The sequence below is a fragment of the Gracilinanus agilis genome, chromosome 6, assembly GCF_016433145.1.
Source record: "Gracilinanus agilis isolate LMUSP501 chromosome 6, AgileGrace, whole genome shotgun sequence".
Lineage (NCBI taxonomy): Eukaryota > Metazoa > Chordata > Mammalia > Didelphimorphia > Didelphidae > Gracilinanus > Gracilinanus agilis.
Window position 1 is genome coordinate 238,853,320 of NC_058135.1, and position 14,512 is coordinate 238,867,831.

The 14,512-nt window shown below is 40.6% G+C and overlaps 1 non-coding gene across 1 annotated transcript; it reads left to right on the top strand.

Moving 5' to 3' along the window:
* The first annotated feature begins 4,934 nt into the window (after positions 1-4,934).
* Positions 4,935-5,041, top strand: LOC123253216. Its single transcript, XR_006506589.1, has one exon. It is a non-coding gene; the product is annotated as a U6 spliceosomal RNA (small nuclear RNA).
* Positions 5,042-14,512: the final 9,471 nt, after the last annotated feature.

A 14,512-nucleotide genomic window follows, 5' to 3' on the forward strand; every position in this document is an offset into this window, starting at 1 on the left:
GAGAGAGAGAGAGAGAGAGAGAGAGAGAGAGAGAGAGAGGAGAGAGAGAGAAAGAGAGAGAGAGAGAGAAAGAGAGAGAGAGAGAGAGAGAGAGAAAAGAGGGGGAGAGGAGAGGGGGAGAAGGAAGGAGGGAGGATGAATAAGCCTATCAAAGAAAGCATTTTCCCCCAATAGTCTGCCATCATCTTTCTAAAACAAGAAAAATTATTTTGAAAATGCTCAATGTTATATTTGGAAAGAGAGAACTCCATCATGTAGGGGCTATTTACCAAGTCAGACTTAACTTTGAATGGATTCCGCTCCATTACCCACTAATTACCCTACATATCCATAATCCAGATAGATCTACCCACGAGGCAAGGGCACAATTTAAAAAATTATTGATTATTTTTTGTTTTGCTATCAACTTCACTTCAATCTATTTTCCCATCTTTCTTCTGCCAAGCTAGTATGTCTTGTAATGATGGGATTTAAAAAATAATTAATAAAAATTAATTAATATTGATATTAAATTAAAATAAATGATAATAGCAATAAAATAAAATTTAAAATGAATTAAAAAATAAAAGAGAAAAAGGCAGAAGAGAAAACCCAGCCAAACCCCCAAGCATGCCTTTTTTTTTTTAAACCTTTACCTTCCATCTTGGAGTCAATACTATGTATCCACTGAGCTACCCAGCTGTCCCCGCCTTTTTTTTTTTTTTTTTTTTAACATAGCCCTTCCTCTTTTTTCCAAATAAGAGGAGGTTCAAGGGGGCAGCTGGATTGAGAGCCAGGCCTAGAGACGGGAGGTCCTAGGTTCAAATCTGGCCTCAGATACTTCCCAGCTGTGTGACCCTGGGCAAGTCACTTGACCCCCATTGCCTACCCTTACCACTCTTCTGCCCTGGAACCAATATATAGTATTGACTCCAAGACGGAAGGTAAGGGTTTAAAAAAAGAGGAGGTACATTTTCTCACCTCAGTTCTAGAGCCATGCTTGCTCATTGTTAATTAATAATCTGGAGACTCTTCATTTTGTTTTTCCTAGATACATACATTGCTGTATTCATCTTGCATGCCATTTTCCTGCACCTATTTATTTTACTCTTTGCCAATTCTGTGCCCCAGAGCCCTGCTGAACCCACCCAGAGATGACTATGCTGGTGCTATTTAGCCCAATATATCCTCATAGGAATTTCCATACTGTCTTCTCTGAATTCCTCATATTGGTTATATCTTATGGCAAAACCGCACTAAAGACACAATTTGTCTCTTCTGGATTTTGTTGTTTTTCATTCATCAGGCATCTGTTAAACACCTCCTATGAACCAGTCACTGTGCCAGGAACTGGAGACACAGAGACAAAAACAAAGCGTGTACTCTCTGTTAAGAGGAAACAGCATGTACACATATAAATGAATACTAAATGGAAAAAGAATCCAATGGATTTGTGATCTCAGGGATATGGATGTTCCCTCCAGTGCTGTGTGGCTCATCAGTTCCCCACAAAGGGTCCACCCAATGTGCTGGGGGAAAGGCCCAATTCTTAACAGAAAGTGAACAACTTCCAAGAAGTCTGCGGTCACTTTTAATTCATATTTCTTTCAAGAAGAGAATACTGACCCCTGCGGCTCTGTTCTATTTAGGGGAAAGTTGGAGAGAATCAAATGTCGGTGCCTCCTTCCTAACCCACACTCTCAGAGAGCCAACATATCCCACTGACATTTCTGGTCCCAGATTAAAGGTGGGTAATTGGCAAAGGGGTCAACTGTATTTGATATCGTATCATTTATATTAGTGAATACCAGCAACTTTTAAACTGTTTTTACCTTTTTTTTTAGCATCGTGCCTGACACACAGAAAATGTTGAATAAATGCTTTTTACCTATGTAACCTAGAAACTGGAAAAAAAATACACTTCTCTTTCTTGCACAGTTAGGAAATGAGACACAAGGGCAATCTGACTTCCCCTGTTCCCGATATGTTCCTTCATTGAACACAGGAAGTGTGCACAGAATCACCATTTCTGATGGATATCTAAAAAAAATCTGGGGACATCGGTAAGACCCCCTAGAAAAATTGCCAGGAGGGGCCAGAGTGAAATTTTTTCTTCAGAAACAGATGACCAAAAGGAGGATACTAATGAATACTTTGGCATGAAACAGCCCCTTTTCTGGCTGTTTCAGGACCTACGAGCCAGTAGGTCATAATTAAAGCCAATAATGGTAACTCCAGACAGTTAGTTATCCAAATAGTTTCCTGGTGCTGTCAATTCTCTGCTCTGACTGATTTCACATCATTCTTGAGTCGTGGGGGACATAAAATGTTGATAAGAGCTCTGGAACATCAGCCCCTAATTGCTCAAATAGATGTTGTTTATTACATGCAGAGGAATTCTAGAATGTTTTCCTCACAAGATATTTTTAAAGGGCCCTTTCAGCTCAAAGAATTTTCAGCATGTAAGACCTTGGTCCTTGGCACTTGCTCTAGGAAGGAGAGCACGTCTCTGAGCCTGAGATGGGAATCTCCAGTTACAGAACTAGCCTTTGTTTACCTCAAAGGAGAGTTATTTTGGTTCCCAGGGCAAATACAATTATTGCACCCTTTCACTTTCCAAGCAGTCTTGGAGAAAAATGGAGAAAATTACCCTGAATCAACCAATATATTGTTCTTTTCTAACAATTACAACCCTAAATCCTCCAATCCTTCTAAGGATTAAGGCTTTTCCTCCATCCAAGTGGGAGATTAAGTAACCTCACTGAAGTCGTATGTCTTCTTAACTCCACTGCCCAGCTAGTGTTTGAAAACTGGAGAAGAGAATCTTTGGTTTGAAGAATTAAACTCATTTGAGTAACTGACTTCTGGAATCAGTTTATACACTTTTTTTAAAGGAGGAAAATTAGTGTTTCAGAGGTATATTTTCTGTACAAATTTTCACGAGTAATTATCATCTCCTCTATTAGAAAGATCTCTTTGAAAATAGGGATTGCTTTGTTCTTTGGACTCTTTATCCCTCAGCGTCTAGTACATAGTGGATACTTAAATGCTTGTTGAGTGGATAAGTGACTGTTTAAACAGGTGTAGGTGTTTGGACCCATCTGGGGAGACAGCCTGCCCACTTGAAAAGAAGTAACTTGAGACCAGCCCTACCATGACCCACTTCTTATAGTACCATGATGCTCTGGACATGATTCTTGGATGTGAGTCCTGGTTCAGCCATTGTATGACATTGGTCAAGAAACATTCCTTTTTCTGGATCTCAATTTCCTTTTAAAATGAAGGGGTTGAGGGCAACTAGGTAGCACAGTGGATAAAGCACCAGGCTTGGAGTTGGGAGGACCTGAATTTTTTTTTAAACCCTTATTGGCTCCAAGGCAGAAGAGTGGTAAGGGCTAGGCAATGGGAGTTAAGTGACTTGCCCAGGGTCACACAGCTGGGAAGTGTCTGAGGTCAGATTTGAACCTAGGACCTCCCGTCTCTAGGCCTGGTTCTCAATCCACTGAGCTACCCAGCTGCCCCACTGGATTCAAATTTGACCTCAGATATTTCCTAGTTATGTGCCCCTGGGCAAGTCACTTAACCCCATTTGCCTAGACCTTGTCTTTCTGTCTTGGGGTTGTTACTAAGACAGAAGGGAAGGGTTTGTTTTTTGTTTTGTTTTTTAATGAATGGATTAGACTCTAAATAATCTCTAAAAGATTTTTTCCCCCCTAGTATTTTGTGTTTTTGTTTTTCCCTGTTAAAGTTATGGGTGTTAAGTAGAACACATAGCCTACTTCAGTAACTTTTTGGAGAGATCATATAGAGATTTAGTTTATTTTCATTTTTTAATATTTTTAATTTTTTAATTTTAACTCTTAAAGCATTTTATAGACAGAGGAACAGTCTATCTCTGCAACTCTTAAGGATTTGAGTGTCCCTGTGTAGGACAAAGAGTTGTATTCCTTTTCTTCCCCTATTCCTCTTCTGTACCTCAATTCAGAACCCAAGTTTAGCCACTGAGGCTACAGCTGCTTTTTTAGTTAAAAATTTTCATTGGTATTTTTTTTAACATCACCTTCCTTTCATTTTTTTAGGCAAAAGGGGCTTGAGGCTAGATTTGAACTCATGTCCTCCCAACTACAGGCCTGGCTCTCTATCCAATGTGCCACCTACCTGTTCCTATTGCCATCATTTGAGAATATGTCTCTCCCCTTCTTCTACCCACTGAATCATCCCCTGTACCAAAGAAAAAATAAAGAAGGGAAAAACACTTAACAAAAGGAACCAGTACAATAATCAAACCTGACAGTATATAAGTAAAATGTTCCATACCTATATACCACCATCTCTATAAAGAAAGAAAGGAGATGCCAGCTGATTTATTTGAGACCCTGAATTTTTTTTTTGCAAATGAAAAGGCTATTTCCAGTGTCCTAAAAGAAGTACTCTAAGGAAGGAGATTATATGAGTAGAGCATTGGATTTGGAGTCAGGAAGAACTGGTTTTAATTCACTTCACAGACTTAGTAGCTATGTGATTCTTGACAAAGTCTCTGGGCCTCAGTTTCCTCATCTGTAAAATGAAGAATTTGGACTTGATGACCTCTGAGGTCCCTCCCAGCTCTAGACCTCCAACCCTGTGGTTCTAAAACTTTTTGTGACCCAATTCTTATGGAAAGCAATAGAGGTCCTAGGGAGGCCAGGAATGAAATTCCTTCCCTCTCCAGTCATTTTTAGGTCACTGGGGGCTCTCCCAGTGATGAACTCTTCTAGCTAATGAGCTTGGCCCATCAGTGAAGGACTTACATACTCTCTACCAAGACCAGCTGGCAGCCTCGGAGATGAGAGGATTATTCCATAACATGCATATTGTCAATGGAACCCAAGTGGTTTTGGTTTTTGAAACACTGCTGCCATCTGCTGTTTTCTTCAGAATCAAGGTTCCTTAGGTTGAATGAAAGAAATAGTTTGGTGCCTGTTTTGGCAGCACAGATACTAAAATGGGAATGCTGCAGAGAAGATCAGCATGGCTCTCGTGCAAAGATGACACTCAAATTCATGAAGTGTCCCATATTTGAAAAAAAAGAAAGAAAGAAGCCCAGCCAATCCAATTGAACACATTTTGGTTAATTGTCTACTACTTGCAAGACACTTAAGTAGCTACTACTTCCAAGACTGTGGGCTCGGCTCTGGTAAATAGCTAATAATCTCTACATTCTATCAGGGGAATAAAATCTGGAGATGTATAAATACAAAGTAATTTGGGGAAAGAAGCAGAGGTAAGGAAGCAATGGAAAGCTAAGTTCAAGGTATAACTATTTGGCTGGAATATAAAGTACACAAAGGGGAAATGGATGTGGAAAGGCTGGAAAAGAGTGTTGGAAAAGCTTATTTGTCAGAAGGATCATTTATATTTTGCCATAGAGGCAAGAGGGAGTCATCAAGCACTTTTGAGCAGGAGTCACGTGATTAGGTTTATACCTTAGAAAGATGATTTTTGGCAGCTATTTGAAGGTGGGACGGATGATTAGGAGGCTGTTACAATAGCTCAGATGAGGCAGGTAGGTAGTTCAGAGAATAGAACATCGGGCCTGAAGTCAGGAAGACCTAAGTTCAAATCTGGTCTCAGATACTTACTAGTTTGGTGACCTTGGGTAAGTCATTTAATTTCTATTTGTCTTAATCTACTGGATAAGGAAATGGCAAACCATGACAGCATCTTTGCCAAGAAAACCCTATGACAACATGGTCCACGTGGTCATGAAGAGTAGGACAGGACTAAACAACAGTAGAGGTAAGAGATGAAAATAGGGTGAGAGCTTAAACTAGGGTGGTGGTTTTGGAAATGGGGAAAAGGGAATAGATGGGGGAGCTCTTTGGGGGAGTGTGAACAAATAAGAATTGGCAGTTAATTATCTATGAAGGTTCTAGGAGAAGGAAGAGTCAAAGATATCTCTGAGATTATAAGCCTAGGAGACAGGTAACACCTTTGACAAAAATAGGAAAATTTGGAAGAAGGTGTAGACTCCCCTCCCCAAATTAATTACTTAAGAATATTTTTCCATGGTTACATGAATCATGTTCTTTCTCTCCCCTCCTTCCACCCCCTTCACATAGCCAATGCACCATTCCACTGGGTTTTACATGTGTCATTGATCCAGACCTATTTCCATATTATTACTATTTGCACTAGGGTGATTGTTTAGAGTCTACATCCCCAATCATATCCCCATCGACCCATGTGATCAAGCAGTTGTTTTTCTTCTGTGTTTCTGCTCCCACAGTTCTTTCTCTGGATGTGGATAGTGTTCTTTCTCATAAGTCCCTTAAAATTATTTTGGATCATTGCATTGCTGCTAGTAGAGAAGTCCATTACATTTGATTGTGCCACAGTGTATCAGTCTCTGTGTAAAAGGTTCTCCTGGTTCTGCTCCTTTCACTCTGCATCAATTCCTGGAGGTCTTTCCAGTTCACATGGAATTCCTCCAGTTCATTATTTCTTTTAGCACAATAGTGTTCCATCACTAGCAGATACCACATCAATAAATATGTAGACTTGGAAGGCTAGGTAGAAGGAATTAATTTTAAATACGAAGATTTTGCTAACACTCCCAAGTGAAGATATCTACCAATTTCAGTCTAGCATTCAGAAAAGTAACTAGGACTAGATATATAGATTTGGGATGGATCTGTATAGAAAATTTAACAAGGTATTTGTTGAGATTAATGAGAAAGGGTACAAAAAGAGAAGTGAATTAAGTTTAAGACAAAACTCTGGGAGTCAATCAGGGAAAAATAACAGAATTTCCATGCAGCAGTGAGGTTCCAACTATAATTAAATATCATAATTTATGGTGGTTGCGATCAGCATGATTAAATGACTTCCTCCAGTAGTGTCTAGGAACAGGAGAGTAGAGTCATAGAAATAAGATGGTTGGGGTTTTACAAGATATGTAGGCCAATAGAACAAAAGGACAAGGGATTTAAGGGTAGAAAACAGTGTTCCGAGAGTGGACTAGCACTTCTAGTGTGAGGATTTGTGAAGTCCTTTTTGGGGTTGTTTACTCTCTTTTGGTATCTACCTGTATCCAACTCTCACCTGTGGCTCAAGAAGCTATAGCATGCACCCAGTAAACTATCTGGGCAGATGGGTTAAACCAGGTTGAGGGTAGCCAAAAGGCTTTAAATCTGTTGATGATAGGGGCATGTCTACCCCAAGCATATGATGACTTCTGTTAAAATGGGCAGATGAGAACATTTTGATCCAATGGCCACGAAAGAGGCTGAAGCAAGCATTGTGGAGCACCTTTATCAGATGCTGAAGATGCCAAGGTCATCCATCCACTGTGACCCAGGCCATCACCAGTTGTCCTTACTTTTGTCTAACCATTGGATTTTGATGATTTTGAAAGAGTGTGAGGTTGATGACTTTGTGGAACTTTGTCTCATTCAAATCCAATTCATACACAAATCAAGTCATTATTCATTGTGATGTTATTGGTCTTTGAAAACAAGGGAGAACAGTAACAATATATCTCTATAATAGGCAGGCTGGATGATAAGAGGTCAGTCCTTGGATTATGTTCGGATTTGCCCTTCCTGGTGGTCTTGGTAAGAACTTACCCATGACTCTCTGCCTGTTGCAAATCCAACAAGTGGAACTTTGGAAGCCAGTTTTAGTCCTGATTAGTCAGGAATAGTATTATGTGATGATTGTAGCCAACCTGCGGCTACAAGATATCCTTGTGTGGGTTTGAGCACCTGAAAGGGAAACCAGGAACTGGGGGAATGTGAGTGGAAGGGTTAAAGACTAAGGTAGGGAGGACATAAAGAGAGAAAATAGACACAGAGACACAGGAGTCATCAGCTTGTCAGCCCCTCCTCCTATGGTGAGGGAGAGAGTGTCTGACCCCGAATGAGGGAGCTAATTTGTTTATTAAGGACAGTTGCACAAGGGGTGGGAGGAGTGGCTGAGTGTCCATCACCTATTTGGTACATCGAAAGTTTTAACAGGTTAATGACAAAGTCAAAAGCATGGGCGATAACACAATAGGTTGCCAGGTATCCGGGCCAGGACTCTTCTCCTTTCCAGAAAACTGGCACCCATCTTATCTTAGGAATGCAGGTATGAGTCTTTTGACATTCCAAAGGACCCTAAAACTTGTCTGTGATTGTACACACAAGAGATAAGAGCAGAGGTTTGGCTTTTAAGATCAACCAAATTTAACCCCATCCAAATTTAAGGACTCAGCAATCAATCATGTGAAATATTAGAAACATATCCATAAGTCTGGTCCATGAGCCCTTTGCTCATTAGAGTCAGCTTTTGAATACATCTTTAATACTTTCATGTTTTGATGATAACAGTCACAGTAGTCAGGATACGGCCAAATGACCTGCTTGAGGCAGCCTAGTGGTAGCTTGACTCATCAGATGAGGCACTCTTGCATCTTGCAAGGAACCAACCTAGATAAGTAAAAGAGGAATTCATCTGCTGCCAACACAAGGCTCCAAAGTGAACTTGGTGTCGAGGCCTAGGACTAGGAATCAAGAGAAACTGTTTGGTCCCTCTATGTATTCCACTACCTTTCTATTTTAACTTTGAGTCCACTTTTCTCAGGGACCTTTCCTACGTGTGTGTAAGGATACAGTGTGCCTCTGGTTGGGGGGAGGATATTTTGGTAGTTCTTATCTTTGTTATCTTTTTAGCAAAAATTTCTTTATAAAAGTTAATTGAGGGAGCAGCTGGGTAGCTCAGTGGATTGAGAGCCAGGCCTAGAGACAGGAGGTCCTAGGTTCAAATCTGGCCTCAGACACTTCCCAGCTGTGTGACCCTGGGCAAGTCACTTGACCCCCATTGCCTAGCCCTTACCACTCTTCTGCCTTGGAGCCAATACACAGTATCAACTCCAAGACGGAAGGTAAGGGTTTTAAAAGAAAAAAAAATTAATTGAGATCAATACATTGATCAGTATTGGAGAGTACATAAGATAAGGGTTCATGAATGATGGCATTAGAAGCTATCCAACTCCTCAAAGTTACCCCTAGAATTCTGAGAGGAGCAGTCTTTTGGGGACCCACTCTGCCAGTATGCCAATGGGCCTTGAAGAATGAGCTTTGAAGGGGTGCTATTAGAATTGATCAATAATAGAATTGAGACTATGAATGAAGCCAGAACAAGGGTGATGGACTAGGAGGACAGAGAGGAATTCAGGGATAGGAAATCAGAATGAAGATTAAAAAATAAATTTAAAAAGATATATAGGAGGAAAGATGGAAAGATAAGAGATTAGGATCAGAGAGAAAAATTTCAGAGTTTATTGTAATGACAAAGACACGGTTATGAATGATGGTGAAGCCTATGGCTTATCCATTCTTTGAAGTTGCTCAGGTGCAATGAAGATAGAAACCATGAGAGTTGAAGAGGGTGATGAACTGGGAATCATATATTTGAGGGGGTGCCAATGCATACATTGAAGTTTGGTTTGAGGGATGAGAGAAAGCATAGGAGCCAAATATTGAACTCTTTAAGAAAGAAGGGGAGGGGGTAGTTTGTTAGCTCAGTGGATTGAGAGCTAGACCCAGAGACGGGAGGTCCTGGGTTCAAATCTGGCCTCAGACACTTCCTAGCCATGTGACCCTGGGCAAGTCACTTAACCCCCATTGCCTAGCCTTTATCACTCTTCTGCCTTGGAACCAATATGCAGTATTGATTCTAAGATGGAAGGTAAGGGTTTAAAAAAAATAAATAAAAAAGAAAGGAGGGGAAACAATCTCATGGTCATTAAATGTAATAAGAACCTGGACATCATAATAAAGACAGATGGGATCAACCTCAAAGGAGGAATGATTGCTGAGTGATAGACGGAGAGGCATGGTTTGGAAATGACCATGGGGAGTAAAGATTGTGTTTACTTTTCTTCCTGGTCCATGAAACAAGGAGCATCAGATCATCTCTCAGTACTGAAGAGGACACTCAGGGATGCAGTCATTCATACCTTCCGAAGAGAGTCAGGTTTCCAAAAGTGCAAAAAAAAATGGAAAGAACATAGAGGAAGAAGTTTAGGATGAAGGGAAGTCCATTAACAACAGAGGAAGGATCCAAAGGATTGAATAAAAAAGGAAGGAAGATGGGATATGAATTATGATGGCATAGGACTGATCTGGATGGACTGAGAAAACAGAACAATAGTAGGGGAGACCCATTTTTGGGTCTCAGCTGACCAAGGTCCTAAATCACAAGTAAAGAAGAGGGAGGAATTAAAGAAGAATTGGGGTATTTCTTCTACAATAGAATAAAAAAAGGAAAAAGCAGATGCTGCTGAAAAGGTTAGAGTTAAGAGAAGACAGATGCTGAAAGAATTCATATCAATTGGCCTCAATCTTGTCAGTGAAATAAGAGGCCATTTACTGTATGTGTGAGAATTAGAGATGCATTGGAGATAGAGGAAACTATGAGAGGTTTGGAACAATTGCTTTAGGTAACGAGTTAGAGAGCAAATAAGATTAGAGTGGGAATAGTATTAAAGAGAATGGAGGAGACTTGGTTAGAAATAGTTCATGTGAAAACACCAATTGGTTTTAGTAGTCTGAAATCTTAAAATAACTTGAAGTTGAATTCCCACATTTTACAGATGAGAAAATGGAGGCCTTGGGAGGTTAATTGATCTGTCCAACTTCACAGAGGTGGTGGAGCTAGGATTCAAACCCAAGCCTTCTGGTTCCAAATGCAGCACTTTTCCTTTTCAATACATAGCTGGATGGCTACTTGTTGGGGATGTTATTCAAGAGATTTCTCCTCAGGTATGGACTGGATTAGATGATCTACAAAGGCTCTTCAAACTTAGATTTTATGGATTCCTTCCAAGTGGAAAATACTTAAAATAGGGAGAGAGCAGCCCCTGTTGTTGTTGTTCAATTCATGTCTGATTCTTTGTGACCTCATTTGGGGTGTTCTTGGCAAAGATACTGGAGTAGTTTTCCATTTCCTTCGAAACTGAGACAAATAGGGTTACATGACTTATGTCAAGCTAGATGTAATATTCCCTTTCCTTGTCCCTTCCCTCCTAAATTTCACCCATACCCTAGACTTCACCCATATATAGGAGAGACTTGCCTAAAGGTCAAGCTTTTGCCTTGTAATTACCTCCTCTGAAACCGCACCCATTGCTCACATTCCAGAGAAAATTAATTAACCTAAAAGGTCAAATCTCATCAATTTAAACTATTGTAGCAGCTCCCATTGCTAAGAACCTTTGCCTTGTTATTCTGCCTTGTTTGTAGTTAAGGTAGTTTCAGAGGGGCAGGTCCAAATGATGTAATCTCAATTCTGCCCGAGTCATTGATCTGGGTGTTAGAAGAAGACACCCAAAGTTGTTCAAGACTTTGCTCTGTCATCTTGCTAATTGTTATAAATGACCTTGTCAGGCCTCATTGAAGGTCTTTCTTTTTTGAGAGGTGATAGACCCATTTTATTGGTAATCACTAGCCTAACAAATTGATCATGCTTGGAACTTTGACTCTCAGTTTTCCTTAATTTTCAAACATAATACTGGTAATGGATTATTATTATTACTATTAGCACAGAAATTTATTTAATCTGTTCACTGAGACATAGGGGGAAGGGTTGGAATCTTCACTGATGGAGGGACTGACCATACCTATGAAACCATAATTATTTGATGTATGAAGTGTTGATTCTAAGGGAGACAATGTGCCCTTCTAATACCAGCTGAAAGAGAGAGAGAGAGAGAGAGAGAGAGAGAGAGAGAGAGAGAGAGAGAGAGAGAGTGTTGGGGGTGTTGGGATTACTAGGGAGATATGATTGGCTGGTCATCCAGGGACCATTAGATGACAGATGAGAGAGAGGCAGCATGTTGTAGTAGATTCAGAACTTGAGATCACAAAGGCCTGAGCTTGAATTCTGCTTTAGGCATTATTGTCTGTGTGCCACTAGGCAAGTTATTTTAACCTCTCTGAGGCCCAGATTCCTCACCTATAAAATGATGAAGACTTGATAGCCCCTAAGGTTCTTCCAGCTCTAAATCTACAACCCTAGGAAATTTCTTGGAAGATGAAGAAAGTGTCAATTCCTAGAGGAGGGATACCTTGTCTTGGAGTTGCTGTATGTGTCGTATACTTTCTACATGGCTTAGGAGAGGCTGTGTGGTAAAATGGATAGACTGCTGGACTCATATTCAGGAAGATCTATGTTGAAATCCCTTTTCATATGCATATTAATTATGTGAATGTAGACAAATTTCTGAGTCTTAGTTCCCTTTTCTGTAAAATGACGGTTATAGTACCTACATTTAGTTATAAAAGGCTTTTATAAAGCTAAAATGAGATAATGTCTAAAAAGAATGCCAATTATTATTTTTGTTATTCAATCGAATGGGGAAGTGACCGGCACAGTGATGCCAGAAAAGAATGGTGCCTTGTGCTGGTTCTTTGCATGATACAAATCAGGAGATTTGGAGTTAGAAAGACCTGTGTTCCAATCTTACCCGAGGTACTTGCTAATTGTATGACCCTGGGCAGGTTCCTCAGCCTTCCTTTTCTTCCTTTTCAACTGTAAAAAGAGCGGTTTGGATTCTATGAACTTGAAGGTCCCTTTCAGCTCTAAATCTGCTTCCTATGACCTCCCCCATCCATTGGTGTTTTCTTGACCTAGTTCAACGTGAATTCCCTTCCTCAGACACACCCTCTCCCGGACTCTCACTGCCCTGGCTTTGGACTTGTTGCTTCTGGACCTGGACCACATTTCTGTTCTCTTCTGGAGCCCCTTGGATCTGTTAATGGATTTCTGGTTTTGACCTTGGGACTATTTACTGGTTACTCTCCCAGAGCTCTTCAAAAAGGGGCATTGTGATGTGATCTCATACCCCTTTCTCTCAATCCTACTGAAGACCCCTATTAATTCCCATCGTGGGGTTCTTAACCCTACCTCTCTCTGGGGTCCTGGTTTATAGACTATTTCAGGTTAGAATTGGATAGTCCTGGGATGTAAAAAGAGCATTAGTTTTATGGGCAGAAGAACTGGATTTGAATATGGCTTTTCCCATATTTGAATATGATTTGGGGTTAAGAGACTTAACTTTCTGAGACTTAATTTACTTTTTCTTAAAATGACTTGAGTTCTAAGGTTCCCTTCTAGTTCCTCAAATGTTGAGCCTGATCTCAATACTTGTCAGCATAGAAACTTGGACTCGTTCCCTTTTCCAAGCTGGGCCTTTGCACTCCTCCTTAGGCAGCCTGGTGACCCTCAACTCTGGGACTTACTATATTGATAACGGTCTTACTGTGGATACTTGTTGAGCTTTGGCCCACTTGCAACTCAGAACCCCACAACTCAAGCAACCTGCCATCCCCAACCTTCCTAGGAGCAGTTTCTCCAAAATGAAAATGGGGATTGTCATCTTCTCAGTCTCTAAGGACAACAACTGGGGAAGAGAGCTAAGGTTGATTCATAGGATCCAGAACAGTAAGGGACCTTAGCAATCATCTAGTCCCATCTCTACATATACAGATGAAGAAACAGAGCTCTAGAAAGGCTAACTGTCTTACCTGAGGGCACAGAGAATGAAGTATCTAGGTTTTAGTCAACAGCACAGTTGGCAGTATAGGGGACCTGAAATATCAGCACAAGCTGACGGACCACTTTCTGTTGTTTTTGTTGAGTCGTTTCAGTTATGTCCAACTCTTCATGACTCTATTTTGGGGTTTTCTTGGTAAAGGTATTGGAGTGGTTTGCAATTTCCTTCTCCAGCTATTTTATAGATGAACAATTGAAGCAAAACAGGGTTAAGGGACTTATCCATGGTCACACACAACTAGAAAGTGTCTGAGGTCAGGTTAGAACTCAGGAAGATGAGTGTTCCTGATTCCAATCCCATGCACCACCCAGCTGCTCTGAGAACTCCTTTCTAGAAACTCCCTATTGGGAGAATTCTGTTGTAGTCGGTTGGCGTGTAGGCAAAGTGGTTTTCTATATATTGTCCATCAAGTGGCTGTTTACTCATTTATGTTGGCTCTGAGGTGTTTCCACTGATTTTTTCCATTTGTGTCACTGAGAAAACAAATTCTGCCATTCAGTACTCTAAGGCAGTGGTGTCAAACTCAAATGGAAAGGGGACGGGTACTAAACTCTACAAAAGATTCCCGTTGATGGCATATCGACTTAGCAAACCACATGTTAACATTATCTATGTCTATTTTTATTTATTTTGTTAAATGTTTCCTGATTACCTTTTTTTTTTTTAACCCTTAACTTCTGTGTATTGGCTCCTTGGTGGAAGATTGGTAAGGGTGGGCAATGGGGGTCAAGTGACTTGCCCAGGGTCACACAGCTGGGAAGTGTCTGAGGCCGGATTTGAACCTAGGACCTCCTGTCTCTAGGCCTGGCTCTCAATCCACTGAGCTACCCAGCTGCCCCCTGATTACCTTTTAATCTGGTTGGGACTGCACTCCAATATTTGATATCTCTGCTCTAAGAGGTTCTGTGAAGCTACTACAGACAATATATGGTAGTGGAAAGCATACTTGCTGAG